This window comes from Tasmannia lanceolata, unplaced genomic scaffold, assembly GCF_043159265.1.
Source record: "Tasmannia lanceolata isolate RefF3 unplaced genomic scaffold, GAP_Taslan_0.1 ptg000006l, whole genome shotgun sequence".
Taxonomy (NCBI): domain Eukaryota; kingdom Viridiplantae; phylum Streptophyta; class Magnoliopsida; order Canellales; family Winteraceae; genus Tasmannia; species Tasmannia lanceolata.
In genome coordinates, this window is record NW_027518683.1 from 42,924,513 (window position 1) to 42,939,671 (window position 15,159).

Sequence of the window (15,159 nt, forward strand, 5' to 3'; positions counted from 1 at the left end):
TTGAATTTCTTTTCCTTTTTGAATCGACCGAACTCGGTTCAACCGAGTTGCCTACGTACCCCAGTATAGGGATCAGGTCTCGCGTAGTTCGGGGGAATGCCCCAAGTTTGATGGGTTTTCAAGAAAATTTGATTTAGGCTCGAAGGGTTTGCAAATCGGTATTCTTTTGACATTGGGTTTTGATTTTGGGATTTAATCGGCCAAAGGAGGCCTTTCGATGTTCAGATTGGGAATCGATCTAGGTTACTAGAGTCCCTCTGGTACTGATTATTTTTTTTTCTCTTTTGTTTTTTTTTTTTTCGCGGAGTTTGACGGCATTTCCAGGTAAGAGATAATGGATCTTCTTCTTTCAAGATTCTAATACGTGCTTTTGACTTTCATAGAGCGAAACTTGTTCTTTGACATCCTCCATCTATGGATTCGTACTCTCGATATCTGATGATCACTTTTCATTGTTTGCTCTTGAACTTTTCATCTTGAATTTGTTGGCTTTATGAATTTGAGAACCAAGGTCATTGATTGGAAATATGAAAGTTGTTTCCACTCTATGCCCCTTGTATAGCATATATCTTCTCACTTTCTTCATTTTCTTTGAGCTTTCCATCTATGTCTTGCCCCTGGTATCGGTTGTAGCTTTTCTAGACAATCTTCTTATTCTTGAAATAATTTTATCAATTCTTCACACTCTTTAGAGGGTAATGTATTTTCAATCGGCATTCACTGAATCAAAGTTTCAGTGCCAGTGTTTATCATTTCAATTTCATCTTTGAAAGGTTGGGATTGGCGCTCCTCCTCTCGTTCAAGTAATTGCTGTGACTCAAGTGGAGTTTCGTCAATTTTGTCCTCATTTGAGGAGGGAGTCTTATTTTAAGATCAGAAGCACACTTAAGAACAGACACAAGTGAACTTTTTGGAACTGACTGAAATTTTATTTAAAGAAAAGCTATTACATCAGACGACCTATCCTGAACATGCTCACGATTCACAACTCTAAATAAGAAAGAGAAACAGAAGATAACTTGCCTGGACTAGGCATTGACCTTTAACTGTAAGACCGGACTCAACAATTATACTGACCATGATGACTGACTCAACATAAAATAGTAAGTGACTAAAACTTTAACTGCTGCAACTGTTTGGCGTTGAAGGCTCGGCGAAGGCTGGTTCGTTCTGAACATCATCATGGCTGATACTTTCAATTTTGGACAATGATGACTGATTCGCATAGGGAAATGCCCCTAGCTCAATGATTCTGAGAGTGAACTCTGAAGGACTTAGCAAAATAATCTTGAAAAAGGTAGCCCCTAGAGGAGGAACAGACCAGGGGTACAAGCAAGATTGGATTATCTGGACCAGGCATGATCAGATCATGAGAACGCATAATCGAAAGATTGTGAGATTCTGCATCTGCCAGTTAGGGGATGGCATGAAGATACGATCGAATCGTATGACAGAAGAACGAAAGACGCACGATCAAAAGATTAGATGAGATAGCATAAGATTGCTTTCAACGGATAGATCATGAATGACTAATCCTATGAGATCTTTGAAAATTATGGGATTTATATCCTAACCCAAAGGGAAATTTTTTTTTTTTTTTTTTTCACATTTTATCAGTGTTACCTGAAGGCATCAACCCTAATCCTAATCTATCGGAGTGGAGAGAGAATCTCGACTCATGACTTTGTTCGTGTATCTAAGGACCGATCGTGACCATTGGAAGATGGACCACGGCCTAATCTAGACACCAATGGGTAGGATATCCTAAACTAGGCTCACACACATGATGCACATGTGTTCGTATACTACATGCATGTGTGGGTTAATCTAGGGGTAAGGCCAAGAGTTCCCTTAGCGCGAATCCATGTTCGATATACTGTACCAGTGTCCGGCGTATCAGTACGTGAACAATAGATCCGTTTACGCACCATAAAGGTACTAGGCTAAGGGTGGAATGCTTCTCTAGCACAGAGGCACCAGGTGATGAAATCCCAGTCAACCATGCTAGATAACACTCCGGGTTCCTAAAATAGGACGTGTGTGAATGTGAGATGCAAGGGTTTAGATGCAAGTGATGTAAGTGTGTGCAATAAGTTCGCGCAATCTATGATGCCTTCAGGTTTTGTTAAATTAAGTTCGAGTAAAATGTGATGAGAGAAAATAAAACAAGACAAACTAATCTAACAAGTATAGAGTTTTTATGAGCCAGTTAAATTAAATTCAAATGAATTATCTTTTGAAATTTTAATGAAGTTAGGTGGTCCCCAGCAGAGTCGCCAGACTGTGGTACCCTGATCCCGCGAGAGGGGTGTGGGGCGCGAGCCGCCGCTCTCTCTCTCTTGGTCTCTCGTATCCACGCGATTGGCGTGTGCATTTTATTATTGATTTGAATTAATCTTTCCTGTGAACTTGGGATCACTAAGGCAATCCGAATTCCACACGAAAGAGACTGACAGAGTCGCCACCTAGATGTGGGATCTAGGACCCGTAATTAACCAGAAATCTAGACTCGCTACCTGGTTACGAGAATGGAAGGTATGGGGAGTTATCCACCACATGCACCATTCTTGCCCGATAATCGGTCTTCGATTCCAAAAGCTAACTCTTTTAAATTTATTTTAAATGGCTCATTCAACTCTATGTTAATGTGCGAACTAAGTGACATGCATCCTATGATCTAATTTCAATGTGAATCCTAAATGTGTATCTTGATTTATTAATTTGTCTGGATTCAATCTAAGTGAAAGTTCTCCTAAAATTCTAATTTCATGGAAAGTCCTAAGTGATTTGATTAAGCATTTACAAGAAAATTAATATACAAAACACCACAATTTGTTTGTGGTGCCGACTCGCGGGTGGTATGCCATCAGACATCCAAGCTGCCTACGTACCCAAGCCTCACTGGGATCAGAGTCGACGTAGTTCGGTGCACCTAAGCTAAGTTACATATGCCTAACTCAACTAAGACACCGACCTAGACGGGATTGACTGTTTCAACAGTTTTAGGAGAAGTTATTTAATTCAAGTTGAAGATTTTATTATCTTAGGATTTCATCTAAGATGCTATATGATTCTCATCTAAATGCAAATGGTCCCTTAGACTAATGCAGGTTTGCCTTACATCCTAGTTTACTAGGCTTGTCCTAGGGAAAGATTGGGTGACTAGTGTAACTAGACCTATGGCACGGTTGCTATACATAGCAAGCGTCCGTGATGAGGCCGGACTCCTAACTCTAGGACTCCCTAAAACTTAGGACACGACACGACACCGGTGTTCCTAAATTGGGCTCTAAGGGTCCTTACGACGGAAACCGTGATCCAACGGTTCTGAAAGACACAAGACAAATCGATTTAAATTCTCGAGGTTAGTGAAAAAAGGGATGGAAGAGATGATGAAATAGTGTGAGGGAATGAGAAAGATAGAGAAAGGTGCGACTGAACTTGGGAGTGCCAAATTGCCTACGTACCCCGCGATGGGGATCAAGCCACACGTAGTTCCGCTGGGGAGGTTGCTTGGATTTTGGAAAACAGGATTGGTATTTGGATCAGGAATCGGGTTTGTATTTGAGCATTGGACTTGAGATTCAGAAACATTGATTTAGCAATGGGATTTTGGAATTGGGAATTTGCATCAAAGAATTGAGCATACAGGAATCATCAAGGGTTTGAATTTTGGGAATTCAAAATGGGCGGGCTTATGAGATTCGGCCAAATGGATTCAAACATGCGACTCAGATTGTGTTGGGATATGACTTGGTTAGGCAAAAGGGAGGAAGTTCTATTAGGTGTAAAAGGGCATTAGTAGAATAGGGGAATGACTCGGTTGTGACATGGAAGGCCGCAACTTGGTCGAATGCGACTCGGTTGCATTGGGATGGGTTGATTAAGGAATTGGATTGAGTCAACTAAGGGGAGAGTCCAATTAGTTAAAGAGGTTGAGCATACTCGACTAGAGAGTTGGGTCAACTCGACTAGGGAGGTTGGCTAGAGTTGACTCAGTTGAGCTGGGTTGGGATCCCACTTGGTTGGATTGTATTGGGGCGATTTGACTTAAGCTGCAGGTGGCCTGGCTGGGTTAGATTTAATGTAACCAAATTTATGGATAAATGGTGTGCCTCAGTGAGTGGACAAAGGTATGGCTTGGGTTGATGTGTGGCTATGGTTATAGGGTTTAAGGCTTATGGGTATGGGGTTTAGTGAGTCGGGTCTAAGTTAGGAGCAAACCCGAGACTAGCCATGGTCTAACCAGGAGGAAGCAGGGTACAAACCAGGGTGCGGACCAGGGTGCACCAGGGTGCGAACCAGCAGGGAACCAGGGTGCGAACCAGCAGGGGAACCAGGGTGCAACCAGCATCGAACCTGGGTGCAACCAGCAGCGAACCTGGGTGCAACCAGGGTCTAACCAGAGGCTAACCAGGGGGAACCAGGGTGTGAACCAGGGTGCGAACCAGCAGGGAACCAGGGTGCGAACCAGCAGGGGAACCTGGGTGCAACCAGCAGCGAACCTGGGTGCAACCAGGGTCTAACCAGAGGCTAACCAGGGGGAACCAGGGTGTGAACCAGGGTGCGAACCAGAGTACAACCAGGGGCTGGCCAGGGTGCGAACCAGGGTGCGAATTAGTAGGGAACCAGGGTGCGAACCAGCAGGGGAACCAGGGTGCGAACCAGCAGGGAACCAGGGTGCAACCAGCATCGAACCTGGGTGCAACCAGCAACGAACCTGGGTGCAACCAGGGTCTAACCAGAGGCTAACCAGGGGGAACCAGGGTGTGAACCATTAGGGAAAAATAAAAATGAAGATAAGATGGGTTAAGAGAAGAGGGAAACATGTATAACTTCAAAGTCTACCATCAAGAAGAATATGATTAAGGATTGATCCTAGATGCTTCCTAACATGGTTTTTCTTTTAAAGTAAAAGATATGCATGAAAGCAGACCCTACATAGAATTGAAATAAATGCCTACCTCTTTGAAAATCCACTTTGTGTTTGATTTTTCTTTGATGTTAATTCCTTGAAGATGATTCCTTGCTTGATAATGACTGCTTTTGATATATATCACCCAACGTATAAAATCACCCGATCCGGCAAGGATGGCCGAACCCTTGAAGAGATGAGGGAGAGGGATGAATTTTCTAAGAGAGGGGTTCCTTTTCTTCTCCTCTTGGATGGTGGGATGAGAGGGTATTTATAGGAGAATGGGATAGGAGGTTAGGTGAGGTTAGGTGGTTTTGGATGGTTAGGATGAGAGGATGAGGTTAGGTAAGGTTAGGTGGGGTTAGGTAAGGTTAGGTGAGGTTAGGTGAGGTTAGGTGAGGTTTGGATGGTTAGGATGAGAGGAGAGGTTAGGTGAGGTTAGGTGAGGTTTGGATGGTTAGGATGAGAGGAGAGGTTAGGTGGTTTTGGATGGTTAGACCCAGGTCAAGATCTGCCATTGATCTAACGATTTACGGAAATCGGGTCTCGGAATGGAATCAGGGTCCGGGCTATGAAGTGACCCTAGCTTATTTTGTCCCGATTGATGATCCGTAAAGTCAGATCAAGATATTAATAACCTAAAACATATAAATCAATGATAGAGGGGGTTCTCACATGGATTTAACACACTAATTTATTTGTTGATTAAAACAAAACAAAATGGGGTGTCTACACCCGCTTTGGAGGAGGTTTCCAAAATCGGCAGGACATCAAATCCCGCCCAATTTTAGCGCCCAGCGGAGCCTATAAAATGGGAGTGAGGGAAAGGACTATTTGCCATATCCTCTTCGTTTCTCCTTTATCCTTTCTCCTTTCTCCTTTCTCTTTCTTTTTCTTTGTTTAAAATGTCTCAGGAGCTCGTCGGCGATGATCAACCAGGGGCGATAATTTCGGTGGTAGAAGTGAATTCACCATTGGATGGAGATGAGGAGCCTCAAGTTTTCGTTGGGGAGTCAGTGTCTCGGAGAACTAGGGGGTCGCAGAGAGCAAAAAACCCATCGCTGGCGAAGCTTGATTCGCCGGAAGTAGTGACTCCGGTGGCAGTGGTTTCCCCATCGGCTGGAGTTGAGGGGGCGGATCGCGGCTCTCAGGGTAAGAAGAAGCGGAAAGTGGAACCCAAGGAACATTCGGGTTCACCTGCTTCTGGGAATTGCCTTGCTCCTGGTGACGTTCCCATCTTCATTGCCAATTACAAGTGGTCTTTGAAGCAGGATCCTGAGGAAGACCCTGAAGAGGAGCCAGAGGAAGATCCGGACGAATGACTGCGCCCTCGGCCACGACTTTGGCTCAGTCAGTTTAAAGCCTCTTCCCGGGGCAAAGAAGATTGTGCCAAGTGGGTGCCGTGGTGATGGTGAGGTCCAATGTCGGGTAGCGCTTGGTGGTTCACTAGGCGTATGATACTGAAATTTCTGGTGTCAATCCTTCTCAGTTTCCTTCTCGAGCACCTGATTAAACATCCCAGTAGCAGATCGTTGCCTAAGCTGGTGAATTGTCAGCCGCATTTTGCCTTTTGTAGTTAGTTGTAGTTCTGTACGGTCTTGAGTGTATTTTCTTTCTCGCATTTGGCCTAGAAGCCCTCCTTTTGTAAAGGTTCTTTTACTTGTGAATAAAAGAATATTTGTCATTTCTACTGTTTTCCAGTTACACTTTTTATGCAATATCGAAAGTAGTGCGTAGATGTATGATAGGCGCGTTGTTCAATATATAACAGTCGGGGCCGGATGTATTCGGACCTTGGCGCGGATATCTCATAACACGGGTGTATTGCATGATTAATTTTTCCAAATGATACTAGGCACAAGAGGATGCTTCGCTTTGGGAGTGCGGATTGACACGTCTTGAGTAGGTGCCTTGAAGAGGCATGTGTAACGGTCATGACTCTTTGGTAATGGCGGTTTTGGCGCTTCAAATAATGATGTTGAAATGGCGTATTTAATGCTCCATTAGTCGTGCACGGGTTAAGGAGTGCCACGTGGCGGTTTGTGTCAGTGGGACACGACTTTTGATTTCCTGCGCGAAGGCCTATAAAAGCCCGCCCGGAATCATTTCATTTTCCATCCTTATCCCTTCTTCTCTCTTCCTGCCCCACCTTGGTAAGATTCCTCCGAATTTCTTGGTCTAAGGTTGCATTTCTCATCGGAACGCTTCCCCTTCCTCCATTGTTGTATTCCTTATCTCCTTTTCTTGCAACTTCTTGGTGTTTCACAAAGTTCAGATCTTTCCAATCGGATTTCTTCTTCTCTGGTGGGATTTCCAGCACTGGTTCGTCTTCTCCAGTGAGCTTTCGATTGTTTTTCTTCAATCGTATCGGTGCGTTCTTTTAACCCAATCTTGCATTTTATTTTCTTTTAAAGTATGTTAGAGAATACCGATTCGCAAAACTAGTCGATTGAACCCGTGGGAATGGAGGAATCATCTCCCCCCCCCCAGATCCAACCAGAAATGGAGGCGGAGAGCATACCGGAGCAATCGTTGGCGAAGAGGCGTAAAATTAAGGCCAAGAAAGTCGGTGGTGGCACGGTGATTGAAAGGAGCAGAGGGTCCCAGAAGAGGATAGCACCACGTCCAAGGAAAGAGGTGGATCCAATTCTCCCTATTGAGCCTCCAGGCGCGGCAGAGTCAGTGACGAGCGATGCCCCAGTGATTGCTGCTTTGTCTGAGGATAGGAGTGATTCACGATCGGCACCGATGGATGTTCAGGCTAAGCTTTTGGCTCAGGAGTCTATGGAGCTTCACAAGCCTCAAGTGCCTCGTGGTGGGGTATATCGCCCTGAAGTAGCCATGAATTCGATAGGTATACTTCAGCTTTCGGACCTTAATCGAATGTGGGAGAAGTATCATATTCTGGACGACTATGAAGTCCGGCTCCCCACCTCCGACGAGCGGGCATGTAGCAGCAACGTGGAGGGGGAGACGGCCTTTTACAAGGAGGTTATTGAGGCGGGTGTCCGGTTTCCCTTTCATCCGATTATGATAGAGTTTTTGTATTTTTTCAGCTTGGCTCCGTCTCAGATTTATCCGAACGGGTTGAGGGGCCTCATGGCATACATGGCAAAAAGCAGGATGGTGAAAGCCCCGCTGTCTTTGGATGTGATTCGAAAATGTTTCCTTATCAAGTTAAAGGATTGTTGGGTGGACGTGGCCCAACAGCGGACACTGATGATTATGGGCAGATCTCCGTCTTCCATTAAGCGGTTGTGAAACCTCCTCGGTCGGCTGGTTGGAGGTTTCCTTTTGATTGGAGGGAGCCCAACAAGGAGAAGATGGGGCTGAAGTTTTATTTAGGATCATTGAGTCAGTTGGTATTCAACGATGTCGTGGGTAGGGGGATAGAAATAGGAAAAGAAAGGTTCGATGTTCGGGATTTCAAATCCGAACAAGTATTGGTCTGATTTGGTTTAAGCAATGTGGTAGTAGATTTGGAGGATGATGTTCGGGATAATGAAGGGGAGGAGGGGGAGGAAGACGATGGTAGAAGCGTTGGCGAGAATCAGTCCGGTGACTTCCTCCTTCTACTTTTTTTCCCCACATTTCTCATTTTCCTATTTGCTTCTTTCTTCTATTGCACTTGTGACTCATTCCCAATTTTATTGCAGAAATGGCAGCGCAAGGTTCGGGTGCTAATATTTCTGCTTCGGCAATGGAGGAGGCGAGGAGGTTGAAGGTCGAGGAAGTAGCTCGGCAAAAACAGGAGTGAGCCTTGAAGCGTCAGGCGGCTAAGGCTGGAAAAGATGCTGTCCCGACCGTAAAATCCAAAGAAGTGGTGCCTGCTTCTCAAGAAAAAGCATTTCATAGCAAGCGGATGATAGACTTGCCGAACAAAAGTCCCAGTAAGAAGGGCAAGTCTGTGGAGGGGTAGGTTCCAAGGGAAACGATCCTGTTGAGGCCTTAGAATTTGTTCCCATAGAGGGTTGTGAGGGGACTCGAGCCCTTTTTCGGCCGGTGACCCTTAAGAGGGATCAGGCACTTCAGCGGGGACCCTTTTCAACCCTCAATGGAAAGTTGGTTCGGAGGATTCAGCCCTTCACAATCCGAGGGTAGCAGTGGAAATGACAATGGCGAGCATTCTACCGAAGGATCTGGTGGAAATGGAAAAATGCTCCCACTATGCCCTTGGTAGGGACATGGTTGCCATATCAAAGAAGGTATATCTTCTGTCTTTTTGTCTTTTGTATGTCTCTCGGGGATTGCAAACACTTATTTTTCTTTCGTGTTCGCAGCTTACATCTGTTCTCATTCTTGGGGACGCCTGGATAGATATCATTCTCTCTATACCTAGGCATCTAAAGATGTGAAGAACTTGGTGGAGGCACGAGCAAAAGACAAGAAAGTGTCGGATGAGGCCATGGAGCATGTGCAAGAGCTTTATTCTGCCGCCAAAGCTGATTTCCAGAAGGCCCAAGGGGAGCCAGACAAGGAGAGAGAGATTCGTGCAGGTCTCGAAGAGAAATTGAACAAGGTGGTGCAGTGGGAAGAGGAGATTCGGTCCAGGGCGATTGAAGATTTTCGGAAGTCCCAGGAATATCAGACGAACATGGCCCTTCATGTCTTGGAATTTGAAGCAAAGGGATTCGTTGATTGTCGGGCCCAAGTCAAGGCCATCGACTCCGAATTTCCTATTGAGAGGCTGGAGGGGCCGCCAGGGACCGATCTTTCTGAGGGAGAGGATTCTGAAGCGACCAAAGCAAATGTCGGAAAGCTCGTGGTCGTGTCCCCTAAAGCGGAATCTTCTGCACCGCCCATCGTAGCACCCCTTGACGGAGAAGATTTGGAGAAGGATGTTTAAGGGCGGTGCCCTTGTAATTTTCTTTTTGTTTTTCTCATGAACTGGTTCTGTAAAAACTTAATTTTATTTTGGTGTGGATGGAAGGGGTTGTCCTTCGAGGCAACCCTTATTTGAGGGTGATGTATTTGAGACGTTTTTATCTTTTACTGGCGATGGTAAGTTCTTTACTGATCCTCGTAGGATATTGGTTCATCTTTTGAAGTAGATAGACTCTCTACTGAGCCTTCAGGTTATCGGTTTATGGGTCATATCTTTTAAGTAGATAGACGCTCTACCGAGCCTCTCGGGGCATCGGTTTATGGGTCACATCTTTTAAGTAGATAGACTCTCTGTCGAGCCTATTGGGGCATCGGTTTTTGGGTCGTATCTTTTCAGTAGATGGACGTTCTACCGAGCCTCTTGGGGCATCGATTTTTGGGTTACTTCTTTTAAGTAGATAGACTCTCTACCGAGCCTCTTGGGGCATCAGTTTTTTGGTCGTATCTTTCCAGTAGATGGACGTTCTACCGAGCCTCTTGGGGCATTGGTTTTTGGGTCATATCTTTTTAGTAGATGGACACTCTACCGAGCCTCTTGGGGCATCGGTTTATGGGTCACATATTTTAAGTAGATGGACACTCTACCGAGCCTCTTGGGGCATCAGTTTTTGGGTCATATCTTTCCAGTAGATGGACGCTCTACCGAGCCTCTTGGGGCATCGGTTTTTTGGTCGTATCTTTTTAGTAGATGGACGTTCTACCGAGCCTCTTGGGGCATCGGTTTATGGGTCACATCTTTTCAGTAGATAGACTCTCTACCGAGCCTCTCGGGGCATCAGTTTTTGTGTCATATCTTTTTAGTAGATGGACGCTCTACCGAGCCTCTTGGGGCATCGGTTTATGAGTCACATCTTTTCAGTAGATAGACTCTCTACCGAGCCTCTCAGGGCATCGGTTTTTGAGTCATATCTTTTTTGTAGATGGACGCTCTACCAAGCCTCTTGGGGCATCGGTTTTTGGGTCGTATCTTTCCAGTAGATGGACGCTCTACCGAGCCTCTTGGGGCATCGGTTTATGGGTCTGTGGTACCCGATCCCGCGAGAGGGGTGGGGCGCGAGCCGCCGCGCTCTCTCTCTTGGTCTCTCGTATCCACGCGATTGGCGTGTGCATTTTAATATTGATTTGAATTCATCTTTCCTGTGAACTTGGGATCACTAAGGCAATCTGAATTCCACACGAAAGAGACTGACAGAGTCGCCACCTAGATATGGGATCTAGGACCCATAATTAACCAGAAATCTAGACTCGCTACCTGGTTACGAGAATGGAAGGTATGGGGAGTTATCCACCACATCCACCATTCCTGCCCGATAATCGGTCTTCGATTCCAAAAGCTAACTCTTTTAAATTTATTTTAAATGGCTCATTCAACTCTATGTTAATGTGCGAACTAAGTGATATGCATCCTATGATCTAATTTCAATGTGAATCCTAGATGTGTATCTTGATTTATTAATTTGTCTGGATTCATTCTAAGTGAAAGTTCTCCTAGAATTCTAATTTCATGGAAAGCCCTAAATGATTTGATTAAGCATTTACAAGAAAATTAATATCCAAAACACCACAATTTGTTGTGGTGCCGACTCGCGGGTGGTATGCCGTCAGACATCCAAGCTGCCTACGTACCCAAGCCTCACTGGGATCAGAGTCGACGTAGTTCGGTGCATTTAAGCTAAGCTACATATGCCTAACTCAACTAGGACACCGATCTAGACGGGATTGACTGTTTCAACAGTTTTAAGAGAAGTTATTTAATTCAAGTTGAGGATTTTATTATCTTAGGATTTCATCGAAGATGCTATATGATCATATCTAAATGCAAGTTGTCCCTTAGACTAATGCAGGTTAGCCTACATCCTAGTTTACTAGGCTTGTCCTAGGGAAAAACTGGATGACTAGTGTAACTTGACCTATGGCACGGTTGCTATACATAGCAAGCGTCCGTGATGAGGCTGGACTCCTAACTCTAGGACTCCCTAAAACTTAGGACACAACACGACACGACACCATTGTTCCTAAATTGGGCTCTAAGGGTTCTTACGACGAAAACCATAATCCAATGGTTCCGAGAGACACGAGATGAATCGAGATGATGAATAGTGTGAGGGAATGGGAAAGATAGAGAAAGGTGCGACTGAACTTGGGAGTGCCAAATTGCCTACGTACCCCGTGATGGGGATCAAGCCACACGTAGTTCCACTGGCGAGGTTGCTTGGATTTTGGAAGACAGAATTGGTATTTGTATCTGGAATCGGGTTTGCATTTGAGCATTGGACTTGAGATTCAGAAACATTGATCTAGCAATGGGATTTTGGAATTGGGAATTTGCATCAAAGAATTGAGCATATAGGAATCATCAAGGGTTTGAATTTTCGGAATTCAAAGTGGGCGGGCTTATGAGATTCGGCCAAATGGATTCAGACATGCGACTCGGATTGTGTTGGGATATTACTTGGTTGGATTGGGTTAATGGTTAGGGTCAAGTGAGTCGGGTCTAAGTTAGGAGCAAACCCGAGACTAGCCATGGTCTAACTAGGAGGAAGCAGGGTACAAACCAGGGTGCGGACCAGGGTGCACCAGGGTGCGAACCAGCAGGGAACCAGGGTGCGAACCAGCAGGGGAACCAGGGTGCAACCAGCAGGGAACCTGGGTGCAACCAGCAGCGAACCTGGGTGCGAACCAGCAGGGAACCAGGGTGCGAACCAGCAGGGGAACCAGGGTGCAACCAGGAGGGAACCTGGGTGCAACCAGCAGCGAACCTGGGTGCAACCAGGGTCTAACCAGAGTGCGAACCAGCAGGGAACCAGGGTGCGAACCAATATCGAACCAGGGTGCGAACCAGTAGGGAACCAGGGTGCAACCAGCAGGGAACCAGGGTGCGAACCAATATCGAACCAGGGTGCGAACCAGTAGGGAACCAGGGTGCAACCAGCAGGGAACCAGGGTGCAACCAGTAGGGAACCAGGGTGCAACCAGCAGGGGAACCAGGATGCGAATCAGTAGGGAACCAGGGTGCAACCAGCATCGAACCTGGGTGCAACCAGCAGCGAACCTGGGTGCAACCAGGGTCTAACCAGAGGCTAACCAGGGGGAAAACGGACCCTACATGCTTCCTAACATGGTTTTTCTTTTAAAGTAAAAGATATGCATGAAAACAGACCCTACATAGAATTGAAATAAATGCCTACCTCTTTGGAAACCCACTTTGTGTTTGATTTTTCTTTGATGTTAATTCCTTGAAGATGATTCCTTGCTTGATAATGACTGCTTTTGATATATATCACCCAACGTATAAAATCACCCGATCCGGCAAGGATGGCCGAACCCTTGAAGAGATGAGGGAGAGGGATGAATTTTCTAAGAGAGGGGTTCTTTTTTCTTCTCCTCTTGGATGGTGGGATGAGAGGGTATTTATAGGAGAATGGGATAGGAGGTTAGGTGAGGTTAGGTGGTTTTGGATGGTTAGGATGAGAGGATGAGGTTAGGTAAGGTTAGGTGGGGTTAGGTAAGGTTAGGTGAGGTTAGGTGAGGTTAGGTGAGGTTTGGATGGTTAGGATGAGAGGAGAGGTTAGGTGAGGTTAGGTGAGGTTTGGATGGTTAGGATGAGAGGAGAGGTTAGGTGGTTTTGGATGGTTAGACCCAGGTCAAGATCTGCCATTGATCTAACGATTTACGGAAATCGGGTCTCGGAATGGAATCAGGGTCCGGGCTATGAAGTGACCCTAGCTTATTTTGTCCCGATTGATGATCCGTAAAGTCAGATCAAGATATTAATGACCTAAAACATATAAATCAATGATAGAGGGGGTTCTCACATGGATTTAACACACTAATTTATTTGTTGATTAAAACAAAACAAAATGGGGTGTCTACAGATGCCCCTCTTTGGTAGAGATGACGTAGTCATTGAATACCAAAGTTAAAAATGACAAAACCATTTTGCGTAGCTTTAATCGACAAACGACTCTCTAGACACAACGCACCTTAACATAATGCAAAACCTTAGATGAAACCCTAGAACTTGAATAATAAAAAAAACTCGATGCGGCGCCGTTCACAAACGGGCAATTAGAGAATGAGATATCATTTTCGAATGGATTCTGAAGGGAAAGGACAAAGATCGCTCTCAAACAGTTTTTAGAAGGAGATGAGACGCCGCTCACAAGCGGGTTCAACGAGGATAAGAAGCATTCCCAAATGGACTTGGATAATGAGGCACCGTTCACAAACGGCCTCAAGGAGGATAGAAAACCATTCACAGATGGACTCGAGAAATGAGGCACCGTTCACAAACGGGCTCAAGGAGAAGACAAGACCATTCACAAATGGACTCGAGAAATGAGGCACCGTTCACAAACGGGCTCAAGGAGAAGACAAGACCATTCACAAATGGACTCGAGAAATGAGGCACCGTTCACAAACGGGCTCAAGGAGGACGATACCATTCACAAATGGATTCGAGAAAAGAGGCACCATTCACAAACGGACTCAAGGATAAGACAAGACCATTCACAAATGGACTCGAGAAATGGGGCACCATTCACAAACGGGCTCAAGGAGAAGACGAGACCATTCACAAATGGACTCGAGAAATGAGGCACCGTTCACAAACGGGCTCAAGGAGAAGACGAGACCATTCACAAATGGATTCGAGAAATGAGGCACCGTTCACAAACGGGTTCAAGGAGAAGACGAGACCATTCACAAATGGACTCGAGAAATGAGGCACCTTTCACAAGAGGGCTCAAAGAGGACATGAGACCATTCACAAATGGACTCAGAAAATGAGACACCGTTCACAAACGGGTTCAAGGAGAAGACGAGACCATTCACCAATGGACTAGAGAAATGAGGCACCATTCACAAACGGGCTCAAGGAGGACATGAGACCATTCACAAATGGACTCAAAAAATGAGACACCGTTCACAAACGGGTTCAAGAAGAAGACGAGACCATTCACAAATGGACTCGAGAAATGAGGCGGCCCCCGTTCACAAACGGGCTCGAAGAATTTAGAGATTTTTTATGAACTTGAATTTGACGTAGGATTGGATTTTTTATTTTTTATTTAATTAAGGATTTGGATTTGATAATTTTTTTTATTTTTGGAAAATGAGGTACCGTCCGCAAACGGGCTCAAGGAGAAGATGAGACCATTCACAAATGGCCTCGAGAAAAGAGGCACCGTTCACAAACGGGCTCAAAGAGGACATGAGACCATTCACAAATGGACTCAGAGAATGAGAAACCTGTTCACAAACGGGTTCAAGGAGAAGACGAGACCATTCACAAATGGACTCGAGAAATGATGCACCTTTCACAAAAGGGCTCAAAGAGGACATGAGATTTTTCATGAACT